The sequence below is a fragment of the Loxodonta africana genome, chromosome 13, assembly GCF_030014295.1.
Source record: "Loxodonta africana isolate mLoxAfr1 chromosome 13, mLoxAfr1.hap2, whole genome shotgun sequence".
Classification (NCBI taxonomy): domain Eukaryota; kingdom Metazoa; phylum Chordata; class Mammalia; order Proboscidea; family Elephantidae; genus Loxodonta; species Loxodonta africana.
Genome location: NC_087354.1, coordinates 37,725,877 through 37,745,112, shown reverse-complemented (window position 1 = coordinate 37,745,112; position 19,236 = coordinate 37,725,877).

The following is a 19,236-nucleotide window of genomic DNA, read 5'->3' as shown; positions in this document are numbered from 1 at the left end:
ACTGAGCCAGTTGGAGCTAGAACCTGGGCTTCTAACTCCAAGCCAATGTCCCCTATATCTCATAACCACCAAAATACTCCAATCACTGCAGTACGCTCATCAACATTTTTAAACTTAACCTTTTATTGCGACAGAGTGTACACATAGAAAATGCACAGACCGTAAACATACAGCTCAATGAATGATCACAAAGTCACCCCTCCTATTTAACCACTGTCCGGAATTAGAATCAGAACATTTCGGCACCCTGGAAGTCCCCTGTGTTGACGCCCAGTCACTGTGCACCCACCAGGGCAACCCCTATTCTGACTTCTAACCCCGTAGCTTAGCTTTGCCGCTGTTTGAACATTATATAAATGGAGTCATGTTATAGGTATTCTTTTGTGTCTGGCTCCTTTTACTCAATATAGGTTTGTGAGGATTATCAGTGTTACTGGATTGAACAATGATTTGTTGATTCTCATTGCAGTTTCGAATTCCATTATATGAATATTTAGCCATCCATTCTACTATTGATGGGCATTTGGGTTGTTTCAAGTTTGGAGTGTCCAAATGGTTAATGAGCTCAGCGGCTAACGAAGGGTTGGAGGTTGGAGTCCATCCAGAGGTGCCTCGGAAGAAAGGCCTGGCAGTCTGCTTCCAAAAAGTCAGCCATTGAAAACCCTATGGAGTACAGTTTTACTCTGACACACATGGGGTCGCCTTGAGTTGGGGTCAGCTTGGTGTTAACTGGTTTTTTTTTTTACAGTGCTGCTGTGAACAGCCTAGTGTGTGTCTTCTGGTGCACATCTGTTCATGTTGGATATCCCCCAGGAGTGGAATAGCTGAGTGATTGGGGGTGGCACTTCATTGCCCCTCTTGTGTTCCCTCCAGCACACTCCCCTCCCCCGACTGTCTGTGGAGATTCCTACTTGGTGCTTTGAGAATCTCCCATGGGCCCCCTTATTGCCCATGAGGCCCTCAAACTGCCCCCCTGGGAAAGGTCAGTGGGCAACTGTGGGCACAAACTTGCCACAGCCACATGGCTTCCCGGGCTGGCCCTGGCACACCTGCTGGAAGTGTCCGCCTCAGAGCCGTTCAGGCAAACCCCTTTTCTGTTAGACCGAGGTCCTGTAGCTGCCGGTTGGGACCTAGCTCTCTTCAGGCTGCCAGTCAGTGAAAATCTGCTTATCTTGACTGGTTTCTAACCCAAGATGGCAGCTGGAGCAGCCCTAATGACACTGAAACTCCGCCCAGGGCAGCGGCTGCCTCTTTCTCTTTTGCCATTATCTCCACTGTGGCCTGGGGCCTAGAAGGTGCTCAGTTAACTGTTTGTGGAATTACATCCTGCTTTCTAAAATACCAATCAGACAATGTTGCCTAAAGCCCCAACGTGCCACATTACGCTCAGGCTAGAGCACTGTGGTAGTTTTGTATTGCTGCTATAACAAGTTACTACGCTTCGTGGCTTAAAATAAGACACGTTTATTATCTTACAGCTCTGCAGGTCAGGAATCCAAAATGGGTCTCACTGACTAAAATCAAGGTCTTGGCAGAGCTAGCTCCTCCTGGAGGCTCTAGAGGAGCAATCCATTTCCTTGGCTTTTCCAGCTTCTAGAAGCTGCCTGCATTCTTCCTTGGCTCATGACCACCTCCTCCATCTTTAAAGCCAGCAGCATAGAATCTCTCTCTCTCTCTGCTTCTGTCATCAAGTCTCCTCTCTCACTCTGGCCCTCCTGTCTCTGCATTATAAGGACCCTTGTGATTACATTGGGTCCACCTGGAAAATCCAGGATAATTTTCCCATCCCAGGATCTTTAACTTAATCACACTTGCAAAGTCCTTTTTGCCACATAAGTTAATATAGTCACAGAGTTTGAGTATTAGGACACGGACATCTTTGGAGGAATATTATTCTGCCTACCACAAGCCCCAGACCCTTAGCCTGGCATTCAGGGCCACTAACAACTGCATTTCCCTCCAGTCAGTCTGCATCCACACACTGCTCTGGTCACCCTTCCTTGGTCACCCTACATGCCTTGTACTCTTTTGCCTTCCACACCTTTGTTCCGAGAGTTTTCTCTCCCCAAAACTCAGTGCCTCCGAATCCAATCCCTCCTTCGAGGCACCACTGAAAAAGTCACCTTCACCAGGAAGCCACTCCTGACCCCCTCTCTGCAGTTGAGAATGGAAGAGTGGCCTCCTCCTGGCCCCCCAGATGATAGTGGCCTCCTTCTGACCCCGCATATGAGTGATCACTCCCTGACCCCCCAGATGAGAATGGCCTCACCTGATCCCCCAAATTAGAACGGCTTCCCTCTGACCCCCTCAGACGGGAGAGGCCTTCCTCTGACCCCCCACCAGATTGCAGTGGCTTTCCCCTGACCCCCCAGATGAGAATGGCCTCCCCTGGCCCACCCCAGATTAGAGTAGTCTCCCTCTGACACCCTAGATGAGAATGGCCTCCCCCTGACCCACTCCAGATTAGAATGGCCTCCCTCCGACCCCCCCAGATGAGAATGGCCTTCCCCTGACCCCCCAGATGAGAATGGCCTCCCCCTGACCCATCCCAGATTACAGTGGTCTCCCTCTGACCCCCCAGATGAGGGTGGCCTTCCCCTGACCCCCTAATCAAGAAGGGCCTCCCCTCATGAGTCCTATACACCATGATCATTTGCTGCCTGTGTGACCTTGGGCAAGTTAACATCTATGTATCTTAGTGTCCTCATCTATAAAAAATAATAGTAGTGGTTTTATAAGGTTGTTGTATGAGAGCTGACTGAGAGAATGTGCATAAAACACTTCACCACAAAGCCTGATACACAGTAAAAGCTTGACTTGACAAAAGTGGTACTGTTTTCATTGTTTTTGATGTCTAAGGCTCTCTTCCTAGCTGGGCTGCAATCCCTGACAAGTAGACAGTATTACTATCCCTATACTCCCAAGGTGCCCACTTGGCACAATCAGTATTATTGTCAGCTGCTGTCAAGTTGGCTCCTGACTCATGACGACCCCATGCACACCAAAAGGAAATGCTGCCATATCCTGGGCCATCCCCACAGTCTGGTGCGATAGGATGGCTGTGATCCATAGGGTTTTGATCCATAGAATTTTCGTTGGTCGATATTTGGAAGTAGATCTCCAGGCCTTTCTTCCTATTCTGAAGCTCTGCTGAAACCTGTTCATCATCACAACAACACACAAGCCTCCACTGACAGACAGGCGGGGGCTGTGCTTGAGGGGCAGTGGCCAGGAATAGAACCCAGGTCTCCGGCACAGAAGATGAGAATTCTGCCACTGAACTACCACCGCTGCCCTCGACACAATCACAGGTGCCCTTTAACATATGGAGCCCTGGTGGTGTAGTAGTTAAGAACTCTGCTGCTAACCCAGAGTTCAGCAGTTCAAATCCACCAGTCACTCCTCGGAAACCCTATGGGGCAGGTGTACTCCATCCTATAGGGTTGCTATGAGTTGGAACCTACTCAAAGGCACATAATAACAGCAACAACATTAATATATGTTGGAGGGATGGATTCATGGATGCGTGGCCACACTGACTTGAGCTCATCTAGCTAAGTATGCAATTAGACCTCAGAGCCAGCATCAAAGCCAGGCTCCCATGGCCCCATGCTGTGCAGCAGTGGCAGTTTAGCTGACAGTGGGAAGGATGTCTCATTGGAATATGCCAGAGGAAGTTGGGGAATGATGAGGCATCTGGGAAGGCTTCTCAGAAGAGGTGATCATGTCAAGCCTGGACTGGAGGAAGGCAGCACAATGCTGGCCCACTCTACCCGGGCTTAGCCCTTGAGGGTAGCACCTTGAGGACCCTCCCCACCCCTCAGTCCCTTTGCATCACCTTCTTCAGGCTCCCACTACCTTGCAGTGTGAATATTCTTTACAAAGATGGCAAAGCCCAAAGAGAAGTCACTTACAGGTGCTGGCGATGTCACTGGGGATAAGGTGGCTCCTCTGTGACCCAAATCAAGCCTGACCTCACCGATTCCCAACCACCAAAGAAGGGGTTCGTCCCTCATAGGGCTTGTCTTTGCATTCTTGTGGGGAGGGAGGGAGTCAAGGCCTGTCTGAGTTCTGCCTGAGGGAGACACCCTACAAAGAATGTTGTCACTGTTTTTGGGTGCTGTCAAGTCAATTTTGACTCATAGTGACCCCATGTGAGAGAGTAGAACTGCCCCATAAGATTTTCTAGGCTGTCATCTTTATGAGCAGATTGCCAGGTCTCTTCTGCAGAGCTGCTAGATGGGTTCAAACCATCAAACTTTCAGTTAGCAGCCAAGCACTTAACCACTATGCTACCAGGACTCCTTCCCATAAAGAATGGAGGGCCTGAAGTCCTACCAGGAAAGAGTGCTCCATTGGGGCGATCAGAGTCCTGTTTGGGAGAAGAAAAGAAAATAACGTTTGAGGCTCTTCAGCAATGTTACAGAACAGAGTGCCAATTCATTCAGCTATGACTATGCCCTGGACGCGACTTCCACCAGGTTCCTTGTGAACAAGCGGGGCAGATACCACCCCCCGCCCTCACTCCCCAGGGTCCACCAATAGTCTGAGTCAGGCTCTGTGTCTCTTGGGGAGGATTCTCTTTGCCCCCAGGACCCGGCTCAGAGTGACGTCCCACACTCTCACCGCCCAAGGGATGCAGAGGCCTCCTCGGAGCACCTACCCCACAGCTTGGCTGGCCCTTGGCACTGGGGGGAGGCCTGGGTGGGAACTCAGGCTCCCCAAATTGTAGCCCCATGTCTGTAACTGGCTTGCTATGGGACATTGGCATGTCTCTGCCCTCTCGGACTGTCTCCACCCGTAATATGGAGTTATAACGCTGCCTCCTCTTAGGACCATCAGGAAGCACATGTGAAACCTTGGATGCGAATGCCAGGCATAGCTTGGAGCCACCGGCACTGGTGTAACCTCCCTTCTCTCCCTTGTTCCGGAAGGCCAGGCTCCCAGCACCACTTCACCACTAGGCCAGGAAGCAGCCACCCAGACCTGAGTGTGAACTTACCTGAGCACTTCATTTTTCCCCAGCTGGTGTCCCCTGGACACCAAGCAGCATCAAAAGGTGGCAGAGGAACCTGAGAGGGCCCCAGGTTGGCTCAGCTGAAGATGCTCCGTCCCCATGCCCCACTGACTGGCTTAGAGCATCATCATTAAGCAGGACACAGGATTGGAACAGGACATCGTATTCTCAACGCCTGGATGTTCTGCCCCTGTGGTGAGCGGAGCCGACCTGCCCCGGCCTGCTTTTACCCTGCCTGCTGGCTGCTTGGGCCACTTGCCAGGACTCCGAGGGCTGGGCCTGGTTTTCTGTGCTCCCCATTCCCAGCCATCCCCTGGGGAGGTCACAAGCAGAAGCTGGGGAGGTCCCCAGACTCAGAGTAGAGTCTGGCTCCCTGGCTCCCTGACATTGGGGGCTGTTGCCAGAGGAAGGTACTCCCAGGCCAGCTCTCAGGCTCAGAGAGAGTGGCTTGTATATGTGCCCCTTTATCCCTGTGCAATGTCGCAAGTCCTTTCCTTCACGTTTGCCAGGTTTCTTCTCCCCTCTAGGCCTCCATTTCCTCATCTGTAAAATGAAGTCAGTGGGCTAGAAGAAACCTGGTCTCCAGACCCTTTCAGGTCTGACATTCACAGACCTGGCAGGCTCACTGGGCTTTTATTGAACTGATTTTCAAAGCTTTCTTGACCCCTGCACCTCTGCCACCCCAAGGGACAGGCATGAATATGAATGTAGTTATCTTACAGGTGAGGAAACCGAGGTGCTGAGACATGAAAGTCCAGGTTGTGTTGACTCCCCATCTAGTGCTCCTTCCCAGCCTCAGCCCACTCCCCCAACTTTGGGGACAGACAGCCCAAGGGAGGTGCAGCCTGGGCAGCACCAAGCACCCTCAGTCTCAAGGCTCTGTCACTGACAAGAGCCCTAGAGAAAGTGGCCCGAACTCCATTCTGTCCCTGCATAATGTACCTCTGTCCCAGTGTCAAGAGGTATTGTTTTGTAATAGCAATAACAAAAACTCTTATTGAGAACTTCTGTGCTGCTCACAGAGCTTTCTGGATATTCAACTCACTACAACCCTGCGAAATAGGAATCATCGCCCCGCAAAACCCAGTGCCCTCGAGTTGATTCCGACTCATAGCGACCTTATAGGAAGGAGTAGAACTGCCCCATAGAGTTTCCAAGGAGCTCCTGGCAGATTCGAACTGCCGACCCTTTGGTTAGCAGCCGTAGCACTTACCCACTACGCCACCAGGGTTCCCGGGAATCATTAGGATCTCCATTTTATAGATGAGAAAACTGAAGCACAAAGAGGTTAAGTGACATATCCAAGGTCACACAGCTCCCAAGTGGCTATCTTATCCCAAGTTCCCTAGAAAACAGGGCCCAAAACAAAGCTGATACCCTAAGACTTTGGTTGGGAGCACGTTCCCAGGGCACAAGAGTGAGGGAAAAAAGGAAGGAAAACAGAAAAGGAAGGAAAGCAAAATACAAGGTACCACGTGTTGCTGTGGATTCTGTCTCGTGGAGACCCCGTGGGTGTCAGAGTAGAGCTGTGTCCCCAGGGTTTTCAGTGGCTGATCTTTCAGAAGTAGATCACCAGGCCTTTCTTCCAAGGCACCTCTGGGTGGACTTGAACCACCAAACTTTCAGTTAACTGTTTGTGCCACCCAGGGAGTGAATGTTTTTTTGAGTTGTTCATCATTTCACAAGAAACCATAGCTCTCTGCTCTGTCATGAATGGCATCTAGACAGGCCCTGTGCACCACACTTTGGGCCATTCTGTTGAGAGGAGAAAGGGAGAGGAATTTCCTGTGGTCTTCTTCCCATCTCCTGTGTCTCCACAGGAGGGAGCCAGTCTGCAGGGAGTAAATGAGCCTGGCAGGAAGGGAGAACGGACCAGAAAGGTGGAGAGTGTGCGTCCAGGTGGCTGACCTGGTTCCAGTCTTCCCCCGCCTCCTATGCTTAGTTGTTCAATCCTGCCTTGTACTTAATGAGTTGTTTTATTGTCCTTTATTCCTTGTTAGAGTCTCCATCCCTTGCAACCAGGTGGAGTGCCCATTCTACAGATGAGGAAACTGAGTCTCAGAGAGGCGAGGTGACTTGGCCTAGGTTACATAACTAATCCCAAAGCCAGTGTGCTCAGCCTTTACCCTATACTGCCCAGATCCAGTACATACACCCTCGATCTAGATCTCTCCAGGCAAGAGAAAAAGTGCCTCTGCTGCAGAGGCTGGACAGGCTTCTGGGTTTGCTCCCTTCCCTCTCTTCTTCCCTAATTTTCTCCCCTAAAGGACTTGGTCCTGGGTGCCCCCTGTCCCCGTCGTACACTCCCAGCCCTGTCCCCACTCATTAGTATCCTCTATGCACCCACCTTCTGCCCCTGCTCATAGGAAAGCTCTACCCTGTGGCCTAAATTTAGGAGAATCTGAGGCCTTGGGAAAGGAGTTTGAGCCTCAGAAATCTCTGGGTTCTATTTAGAGCTGGCATAAACTCAGCTCTGATCCTGAGGCCCAAAGACTACCCCTTAAGTATACAAGGGGCCAGAGAGGACACAAATCCAGCCCAGGTCCCCATGCCTTCAGGGACACAGGGATCTTGCAGCTCTGGTTGGGACACAATGTCCAGGGCACACTGGGGTGGTTTACACAGATGTCTTGGGGGTGGAGGATCAAGGAAGGACATTTCTGGGTGTGGAAGTGGCGTTGGCAAGATCAGGTAGGTGGTTTTTGGGAAACTGGCTGGCAAAAGTCTCTGAGGCCAGCAGGGGTCAGCAGAGGCCTGTTGCGCCTATGGTCCTCCTGCGCTCTGGGACTGGATTGTGAGGCTTCAATCCCTAGTCCCTGGGAGAAAATTTAAAAAAAAAAAAATTTTTTTTTTTTTAATACCCAAGCAGTACAAGCAGGAGCCCTGGTGGCACAGTGGTTAAGAGCTTGATTGCTAACCAAAAAGTTGGCAGTTCTAAGACAGGGAACAGATGGGCTCCCAAATCTGCAAACAAAGTACAGGAAATAGGCCGGGGCGCAGAAACAAAGCCATTCCCCAGAACAATGGGACAGGGTACCAGAAAACAGCCCACGAACTAATTTAAAGTTGTCCTTCAGAAGCAGCTGGATAAAACCAGCCCCAGGGACATGCGCAGAACGTACACCTGTGACCGCTGTGTGACCTTCCACCAGGGGCAGTGAGGGGCTGCATCCGTAGCTGGGGAATCGAACTCAGGGAACTAGAGGCTGTGCAGGTGCAACACCCCATAAGTCCTGACAAGTGCGAAGAGCTGGAGATGGAAAACCAAAAGGGAAGAACACGCTCAGTGTTTCTCAAGCTGAAAGAACTGAAGAAAAAATTCAAGCCTCTTGTTGCAATGGTGAAGGATTCTGTGGAGGAAATACTAAACGTCTCAGGAAGCATCAAAGAAGATGGAAGGAATACAGAGTCATTAAACCAAAAAGAATTAGTCGATGTTCAACCATTTCAAGAGGTGGCATATGATCAGGAACCGATGGTACTGAAGGAAGAAGTCCAAGCTGCTCTGAAGGCACTGGCGAAAAACAAGGCTCCAGGAACTGATGGAATATCAACTGGGATGTTTCAACAAACAGATGCAGCACTGGAGGTGCTCACTCATCTATGACAAGAAATATGGAAGACAGCTTCCTGGCCATCTGACTGGAGGGGGTCCATGTTTATGCCTATTTCCAAGAAAGGTGATCCAACTGAATGTGGAAATTATAGAACAATATCATTAATATCACACACAAGCAAAATTTTGCTGAAGATCATTCAAAACCGGCTGCAGCAGTATATCGACAGGGAACTGCCAAAAATTCAGGCTGGATTCAGAAGAGGACGTGGAACCAGGGATATCATTGCTGATGTCAGACGGATCCTGGCTGAAAGCAGAGAATACCAGAAGGATGTTTACCTGTGTTTTATTGACTATGCAAAGGCTTTCCACTGTGTGGATCATAACAAACTATGGATAACATTGCAAAGAATGGGAATTCCAGAACACTTAATTGTGCTCATGAGGAACCTTTGCACAGATCAAGAGGCAGTTGTTCAAACAGAACAAGGGGATACCGATTAGTTTAAAGTCAGGAAAGGTGTGCATCAGGGTTGTATTCTTTCACCATACCTATGCAATCTGTATGTTGAGCAAATAATCCAAGAAGCTGGACTAAATGAAGAAGAATGGGGCATCAGGATTGGAGAAAGACTCATTAACAACCTGCATTATGCATATGACACAACCTTGCTTGCTGAAAGTAAAGAGGATTTGAAGCACTTACTAATGAAGATCAAAGACCACACAGCCTTGAGTATGTATTGCACCTCAACATAAAGAAAACAAAAATCCTCACAACTGGACCAATGAGCAATAAACGGAGAAAAGATTGAAGTTGCCAAGGATTTCATTTGACTTGGATCCACAATCAACAGCCATGGAAGCAGCAGTCAAGAAATCAAAAGACGCCTTGCATTGGGTAAATCTGCTGCAAAGGACCTCTTTAAAGTGTTGAAGAGCAAAATGTCACCTTGAAGACTAAGGTGCGCCTGACCCAAGCCGTGGTATTTTCAATCGCATTATATGCATGTGAAAGCTGGACAATGAATAAGAAAGACTGAAGAATTGATGCCTTTGAATTGTGGTGTTGGAGAATATCGAATATACTAAATTATGGACTGCCAAAAGAACGAAAAAATCTGCCTTAAAAGAAGCACAAACAGAATGCTCCTTAGAAGCAAGGATGGCGAGACTGCGTCTTACATACTTTGGACATGTTGTCAGGAGGGATCAGTCCTTGGAGAAGGACATCATGCTTGGCAGAGTACAGGGTCAGCAGAAAAGCAGAAGACTCTCAACGAGGTGGATTGACCCAGTGGCTGCAACAATGAGCTCAAGCATAACAACAATTGTAAGGATGGCTCAGGACCGGGCAGTGTTTCATTCTGTTGTGCATAGTGTCGCTATGAGTCGGAACCTACTTGACAGGACCTAACAAGAACAACAACGAATCCCTGAGGCCTCCGGGACAGGAGCCATCTTAGAAAGCTACTTCACGCACTCCTTAGTTAACCTATCCCCACCCGAAATGGGCTACTTGCCGGAAAACCCCGTATGCCTCTGAATAAACATGAATCTTTTCCCACCCCAAAGCCTTTTAAAACCCATGCAAATCCTTTTTTCCGTGAGTCAGGGGTAAGGGTAGCTTAGGCCCTCCTCGTCTCCACTTGCAAGCCTCTTCAATAAAGCTTTGCTCGTGTGGGAAAGTCTTCGTGCCTTACCGGCTCATTCTAAACCAGTGAGAGGCAAGAACCTTATTCGATTCCGGCAACATTTCCAATCCTTGGAGACACTTTGGGGGCAGTTCTACACTGTCCTATAGGGTTGCTTTGAGTCGGAATCAACTCCACCACAATGTGTTTAGTACAAGCACTAAACCGTAAAGTGGCCCAGAAGAGCTGATGCTAAAAACATACAGCAATGCTCCCCTATCCAAGCCCTGTTGCTGTTGTTAACTGTTGCAGATTTGGCTGACTCAGGGCGATCCCGTACACAACAGGATCTGACAGTCGTGATCCATAGGGTTTTCATTGGCTGATTTTTGGAAATAGGTTGCCAGGCCTTTCTTTCTGGTCTGTCTTAGTTAGGAAGGTCTGCTGAAATCTGTTCAGCATCACAGCAACATGCAAGCCTCCACTGACAGACAGGTAGTACCTGACACATATAGTACTTTCCACCCAACAACAACACAGTATACATTCTTCTCCAGTACACGTAGATCATTGCCCACACAGGCAATATATTAGGTCACAAAGCAAGTCCCGATAAATTTAAAAAGACTGAAATCATACAAAGTATCTTTTCCAGCCACAGCTGAATGAAACTGGAAATCAATAACAGAAGGAAAATTGGAAAACTAATCCATACTGAAGGCTGTAGTCTTTGATCTTCATCAGGAAATGCTTCAAGTCCTCTTCGCTTTCAGTAAGCAAAGTTGTGTCATCTGTATATTGCAGGTTATTAATGAGGTTTCCTCTAATTCTGATACCCCTTTCTTCTTCATATAACCCATCTTCTCAGATTATTTGCTCAGTACATAGAGTGAATAAGTATCGTGAAAGGATACAACCCTGAGGCACACCTTTCCTGATTTTAAACCACGTACTATCCCTTTGTTCCTTTCAAATAACTGTCTCTTGGTCTATGCACGGGTTCCTCAGGAGCAAATTAAGCATTCTGGAATTCCCTTTCTTTGCAATGTTATCCATAATTTGTTATGATCCACACAGTGGAAAGCCTTTGCATAGTCAATGAAACACAGGTAAGCATCTTACTAGTATTCCCTGCTTTCAGTCAAGATCCATTTGACATCAGCAATGATATCCCTCGTTCCATGTCCTCTTCTGAATCTGATTTGAATTTCTGGTAATTTCCTTTCAATGTACTGCTGCAACTGCTTTTGAATGATCTTCAGCAAAATTTTCATTGTGTGTAACATTAATGATACTGCTCTACAATTTCCACATTCTCTTGGATCACCTTTTTTTGGAATGGGCACAAATGTGGATCTCTTCCAGTCTGTTGGCCAGGTAGCGGTCTTCCAAATTTCATGGCATAGATGAGTAAGTGCCTCCAGCACTGTTTCTGTTTGTTGAAACATCTCAATTGGTATTGTGTTAATTCCTGAAGCTTGTGTGTGTGTGTGTGTGTGTGTGTGTGTGTGTGTGCACTTTAGGTGAAGGTTCACAGTTCGGGTTAGATTCTCATACAAATATTTATACACATATTGTTATGTGACCCTAGTTGCTATCCGTATAATGTGACAGCACACTCCCCCTTTCCACCTCTGATTTCCCGTGTCCATTCAACCAGCTCCTATTCCTTTCTGCCTTCTCATCTCGCCTCCAGACAGGAGCTGCCCATTTAGTTTTGTATACCTACTTGAACTAGCACACTCTTCATGAGTATTATTTTATGTTTTATAATCCAGTCTAACCTTTGTCTGAAGAGTTGACTTCGGGTGTGGTTTTAGTTCTGGGCTAACAGAGTGTCTGGAGGTCATGACTTCTGGGGTTCCTCTAGTCTCAGTCAGACCATTAAGTCTGGTCTTTTTACATGAATTTGAGTTTTGCACCCCACTTTTCTCCTGTTCCATCTGGGACTCTCTGTTATGTTCTTTGTCAGGGCAGTCATTGGTGGTAGCCAGGCACCATTTAGTTCTGGTCTCAGACTGATGAAGTCTCTGGTGTATGTGGCCAGTTCTGTCTCTTGGGCTATTATTTTCCTTGTGTCTTTGGTGTTCTTCACTCTTCTTTGCTCCTGGAGCCTTGTTTTTGCCAATGCCTTCAGCACAGCTTGGACATCTTCCTTCAATACCATTGGCTGTTGATCATATGCTACCTACTGAAACGATCGAACATCCATCAATCCTTTTCGGTACAGTGACTCTGTATCCCTTCCATCTTCTTTTGATGCTTCCTGCATCTTTCAATATTTTGCCTATAGAATCCTTCAATATTGCAGCTTGAGGCTTGAATTTTTTCTTCAGTTCCTTCAGCTTGAGAAACGCCAAGCATATCCTTCCCTTTTGGTTTTCTAACTCCAGGTCTTTGCACATTTTGTTATAATATTGACTTTGTCTTCTCAAGCCACCCTTTGTTCAGCTCTTTTACATCATCATTTCTTCCATTTGCTTTAGCTATTCTTCATTCAAGAGCAAGTTTCAGCATCTCTTCTGACATCCATTTTGGTCTTTTCTTTCTTTCCTGTCTTTTTAATGACCTTTTGCTTTCTTCATGTGTGATGTCTTTGATGTAATCCCACAACTGGTCTGGTCTGCAGTCATTAGTATTTACTGCATCAAATCTATTCCTGAGATGGTCTCCAAATTCAGTGGGATATACTCAGGGTCATACTTTGGCTCTCATGGACTTGTTTTAATTTTCCCCAGCTTCAATTGGAACTTGCATATGAGCAATTGATGGTCTGTTCTGCAGCTGGCTCCTGGCCTTGTTCTGACTGATGATAATGAGCTTCTCCATTGTCTCTTTCCACACATGTAGTCAATTTGATTCCTGTGTTTTCCATCTGGTGAGATTCAAATGTATAGTTGCCATTTATGTGGTTTAAAATTGGCATTTGCAGTGAATAAGTCATCGGTCTTGTGAAATTCTATCAGGTAATCTCTGGGTTGTTTCTATCACCAAGGCCATATTTTCCAACCACAGATCCTTCTTTGTTTCCAACATTTGCATTCCAGTCACCAATAATTATCAATGCATCTTGATCACATGTTTAATCAATTTCAGATGGCAGAAGTTGGTAAAAATCTTCATCTTTGGTATTAGTGGTTGGTGCATAAATTTGAATAATAGTTGTATTAACTGGTCTTCCTTTTAGATATATGAATATTGTTCTACCCCTGACAGGGTTGTACTTCAGGACAGATCTTGAAATGTTCTTTTTAACGATGAATATGATACCATTCCTCTTCAATGTGTCATTCCAGGCATAGTAGACCATATGATTGTCCTATTCAAAATAACCAATATCAGTCCATTTCAGCTTACTAATGCCTAGGATATCAGTCTTTATTTGTTCCATTTCATTTTTCCTACACTCATACTTTGTACATTCCATGTTCTGATTATTAATGGATGCTTGCCGCTGTTTCTTCTCATTTCAAGTCATGCCACATTAGCAGATGAAGGTCCTGAAAGCTTTACTCCACCTATGTCATTAAGGTCAACTGTGCTTTGAGGAGGCAGCTCTTCCCCAGTTGTATTTTGAGTGTCTTCCAACCTGAGGGTCTCATCTTCTGGCACTATATCAGACAGTGTTCCGCTGCTATTCATATGGTTTTCACTGGCCAATTTTTTCAGAAGGTGACTGCCAGGCCCTTCATGCTAGTCTGTCTTAATCTAGAAGCTCCATTAAAACCTATCCACCATGGGCAACCCTGCTGGTATTTGAAATACCTGTGGCATAACTTCCAGAATCACAACAACACAAGCCACCACAGTAAGACAAACTGACAGGTGAGTTTAATATGTTATGCAGTAGGAAATATGCATGTATGTGTAGTCCCTGGAGAAGGACATCATGCTTGGTAAAGTAGAGGGTCAGTGAAACAGACGAAGACCCTCTGTGAGATGGACTGCCACAGTGGTTGCAACAATGGGCTCCAACATAGCAACGTTTGTGAGAATGGCATAAGACCAGGTGGCATTTCATTCTGTTGTACGTAGGGTCACTACGAGTTGGAACTGATATATATAAATATACGTGTATATACAGATACACATATGTGGGTATGTATGTGTATATATTGAAGCCTTTAATTTGTGATTTCACAAATCTGTTTGCTTAGGATGAAGCTGGAGTTGATTTTTAAATTTTAAAAGTGAGTTGACATTGCAAACACTAAACACCATTAAATTGTATCTTCTCAATATAATTATATATTATGTGAATTTTACCTTGATTTTTAAAAAAAATGTGCTGAGGTGAAGAAAGCTATTAAATGATGTAAAATACTAAAAGTATGCAGCTATGGCAAAAATCATAAAGAAGGTTAAGAGATTGATTGGGAAGCAGTGATCTTGGTGATCTTGACCCTCAAAGTTGAAAATTAGTGAGAGTGGCAACTACTTTGTTATGTCAATATCATTCATTGCTGAGCTGAGCAGCTTGCCATGACCATTTTTTTTTTTTATTATTGTACTTTAGGTGAAGGTTTACAGAACAAATCAGTTTCTCATCAGACAGTTAGAACACACATTGTTCCATGACGTTGGTTAACAACCCCACAACATGTCAACACTCTCCTTTCTCAACCCTGGGTTCCCTATTACCAGCTTTCCTGTTCCCTTCTGCCTCCCAGTACCTGCACCAGGGCTGGTGTGTTCTTTTAGTCTTGTTTCATTCCATGAGGCTGTTCAATCTTTGGCTGAAGGGTGAATTTCAGGAGTGACCTCATCACTGAGCTGAAAGGGTGTCAGGGGACATATTCTCAGGGCTTCTCCAGTCCCTGTCAGGCCAGCAAGTGTGGTCTTTCTTTTTGAGTTAGAATTTTGTTCTACATTTTTCTCCAACTCTGTCTGAGACCCTCTATTGTGATCCCCATCAGAACAGTCAGTGGTGGTAGCCGGGCACCATCTCGTTGTGCTGGACTCAGTCTGGTGGAAGCCATGGTAGATGTGGTCCTTTAGTCCCTTGTATCTTTAGTTTTCTTCATTCTTCCTTGCTCCTGAAGGGGTGAGACCAGTGGAGTATCCTAGATGGCTGCTCACAGGCTTTTAAGACCCCAGACGCTACTCACCAAAGTAGAATGTAGAACATATTCTTTATCAACATGTTTTGCCAATTCAGCTAAATGTTCCCCAAGAGCCATGACCATATTTCCTTCACCCTAAGGCCAGTGCCACAGATCCGGAGCTACACAAGAAGCAATATGCTTGGCATCAAGGACATGTGAACTCTATTTTCTCAAACTCGAGGGCTTGTTTATAATCATGCCACAAGTTAGTTCGGTTCATATTTGTACCATGGCTTTTTTTTATTTTACTGTAGCAAAACACACATAACAAAAAAATTGCCATTTTAACCATTTTTAAGGGTACAATTCAGTGACATTAACTACACTCACTCTGATGTACAACCATCACCACCATCTATTTCCAAAGTTTTCCATCACAGAAACTCAGTACCCCTTAATCACTCCCCTTCCTCTCTGCCTCTGATAACACTAGAACTTTGGTCTCTATGCATTTGTCTGCTCTAGATATTTCCTATCAGTGGGATCACAGAATATTTGTCCTTTTGTCTGACTTATTTCACTCAGCATAATGTTTTCAGGGTTCATGCCATATCATGTATCAGAACTTCGTTTCTCTTTATGGCTGAATAATATTCCAGTGTGTGTCTATACCGCATTTGTGTATCCAATCATCTGTTGATGGACACTTGGGTTATTTCCACCTTTTGGCTATTGTGAATAATGCTGCAGTGAACATTGGTGTACACGTATCTATTTGAATACCCGGTTTCAATTCTTCCGGGTATGTTCCTAGAAGTGGAATTGCTGGGTCATATAGTAATTCTATGTGCAACTTTTTGAAGAACCGCCAAACTGTTTTCCACAGCATTATACATTGCACCATTATATGTTCCTTCCAGAATGCACAAGGGTTCTAATTTCTCCACATTCTCACCAACACCTGTTATTTTCTGTTTTTCTAGTACAAGCCATCCTAGTGGATGTAAAGTGGTATCTCATTGGGGTTTTCGTTTGACTATGACTTATTTTTGCAAGTTGCTTGTAATCACCTTTTATTTTTTTCTTATCAACCGAACACTAACGTGGTTTCAGCATATCTCCAGGTTGAGTCATCGTCTCAATCATCCACCTATTGCAGGGAGTCCCCCCTTCTCCCTGGAGACACCCAGGACCCATTTCCAAAAGGAGCTATTTGTTATGCAACAGTGGTTGTGGGTCCACACTCACAGGTCATTGGACATTCATTTGACAAATATTTATTGAGCATCTATTCTACATCAGGTACTCTTTGAGGCACCATGGATAGAGCAGGGAACAAACCAGATGGAAATTCCTGCCTGCAAGAAGAACCCATTCTAGTGGGCAGACAAATAAAGGATAGAACACTTGTTATTGTAGGATTAGATGATGGCAAGTGCAATGGGGATTCCCTGGGTGGCACAAACGGCTAAGCACTGAGCTACTCTCTGAGAGGTTGGTGTTTCTAATCCACCCAGAGGCACCTCAGAAGAAGGGTCTGGTGATCTGCTTCTGAAGGTCATAGCCATTGAAAACCTTATAGAGCACAGTTCTACTCTGGCACACATGGGCCCACCATGAGTCTAAATTAACTGAACACCAAGTGCACTGGAAAAAAATAAATAGAAAATGGGTGGGGACTGTTGGGTGGGGTGTAGTTTTAGATTGGATGGTCAGGGAAGGTCCCATTGAGAATGTGAATAAAGACTGAAGGAGGTGAAGGACAGAATCATCTGATAGTTGGGGAAAGTGCATTCCAGGCAGAGGGAACAGCCAATACAAAGGCCCTGAGACTGGAGTGTGCCTGGCCTATTTGAGGAACAGCAAGGAGGCCAGTGTGACTGGAGCGAAGTAAGAGAGAGGGAGAGTTGAGGGGCTGAGGTCAGAGAGACGGTGGGGCCAGATGACTTAGGGCTTTATAGGCCACTGTAAGGACATCAAGGAGCCCTGGTGGCCCAGTAGTTAAATGCTTGGCTGCTAATCAAAAAGTTGGTTGGAACCCACCACGCACTCCACAGGAGAAAGATGTGGCAGTCTGCTTCCACAGAGATTTATAGACTTAAGAACCCTATGGAGAAGTTCTACTCTGTCCTGTAGGGTCGCTATGAGTTGGAATCAAATAGACTCGAAAGCATGGGGTTTGGTTTTTTTTTTGGTAAGGACTTCGCCTTTTATTCAGAGAAGGGAAACCTGCGAAAGATTCTGGAAGAAGAAAGATGTGTTCTCAAACTTTGGTTATAACAGGTCCTTTAGGGCCTCATCCCTGCACAGGGGGCCTGAAACCACATTCTGTTCAGGGTGGCTCACCTGGGTCCAGGACATGAAGGCAAGGTATCTCCACTCACAGGGGACAGGGATCCACCCTCAGTACACACTGTCCTGAGATCCTCCAGCCCCGTCCCCTCCCATTTCAAGGACTCCTCACTCTCTGCTTCCCCCTTCCACTCTCCTTCTCCACTCTATTCTCACCCGCCTCCTCTCTCCTTTCCCAGGCCCTGTCTTACTTATCTCTGCTCTGGGAGAGGAAAGACTAGCTCTGCCCACACGTTTGCGTCATCCCTAAGCCAGGAGTTTCCAAAAGTCTTTGTTTCTGTCTCAGTGTGGACAAAGGGAGGGAACCTGGTCCCCACAGGGCACCAATGAGAGCAAAGAAGGCAGAGAAATATGCAGAAAACCTTGCTGTCACACCAAGGTACAACAACACCCCAGGGGACTCCCCCTGACCCCACCAACTGCTGGTTCTGTGCCAGGCACCATCTGACTGCCTCATTCATGCCTCACTAGCAATCCCAGGAAGCGGCTACTACTACCTATCCTCATGGTGACAAAGCTCAGGATCAGAGGGGTGAGGTCCCTTGCCCATCCAAGATCAAACAGCTCATAAGCAGAAGAGGCAGGAGTTGAATCCAGGTCTGTGAAACTCCTGCCCACTGTTCCACTGTTCCTGTGGTTCCCTGTCTCAGGTACAGACTTCTGGGAGGATCTACAAACAGATAAGAGCTTTCCACATCAAAAAAGAAGAAAGGGACAAAATCAAAACATTGGTTACACAACTTGAACAAATAGAAGGAGAACAGCAAAAGGAGCCCACAGCCACCAGAAGAAAGGAAATAATAGAGATCAGAGCAGAAATAAATGAAATAGAGAATAGAAAAACAATAGAAAGAATCAACAATACCAAAAGTTGGTTCTTTGAAAGGATCAATAAAAGCAACAAACCACCAGCCAAATTGACAAAAGAAAAACAGGAGAGAACACAGATAACCCAAATAAGGGATCGGGGGGTGGGGGGGGGGGCGGGGTGTCATTACAAGAGACCCAATTGAAATAAAAAGGATCATAAAAGAGCATTATGAAAAACCATACTCCAACAAATTTGAAAACCTAGAGGAAATGGACAAATTTCTAGAGACACATGACCTACCCAAACTAACACAAAATGATGTTGAAAATCTGAACAGACCCATAACAAGAGAAGAGATTGATAAGGTAACTAAAAAAACAAAAAACAAAAAACTCCCAATAAAAAAAAGCCCTGGCCCAGATGGCGTTACTGGAGAATTCTACCAAACATTCAGAGAGGAGCTTACACCAGTACTACTCAAACTGTTTCAGAACATAGAAAGGGAAGTGATACTTTTAAATCCATTCTATGAAGCCAGCATAACCCTGATACCAAAACCAGGCAAAGACACCACAAAAAAAGCAAATTACAGACCAATATCTCTCATGAGTACAGGTGCAAAAGTTCTCAACAAAATTCTAGCCAGTAGAATTCAATATCATATCAAAAAAATAATACACCACGATCAAGTAGGATTCATACCAGGTATGCAAGGATGTTTCAACATTAGAAAATCAATCAACTTAATCCACCATATAAATAAAGGGAAAGAAAAGAATCACATCGTCATCTCAATCAAGCAGAAAAGGCATTCAACA